Consider the following 201-nt stretch of genomic DNA (forward strand, 5'->3'; position numbering starts at 1 on the left):
TACCGGTCTTTTAGGCCCTATATACACACACACATATATGTATGTATGTACATAGCTTATGTCCTCTATACCGGCCCCTCAGGCCCTATATAGGTACAGGCCCCTTGGACTCTTCACATACAGCCGCCTTAAACCCTACTCAGCTGCGGTCAGCCGGCACCTCGGCGCCCCGCCCCGCCCCCTCGCCGGCGCGCCCCGCCC

This window comes from Rhea americana, unplaced genomic scaffold (genome assembly GCF_003343005.1).
Source record: "Rhea americana isolate MKP2758 unplaced genomic scaffold, rheAme1 scaffold_183, whole genome shotgun sequence".
In the NCBI taxonomy this organism is placed as follows: Eukaryota; Metazoa; Chordata; class Aves; order Rheiformes; family Rheidae; genus Rhea; species Rhea americana.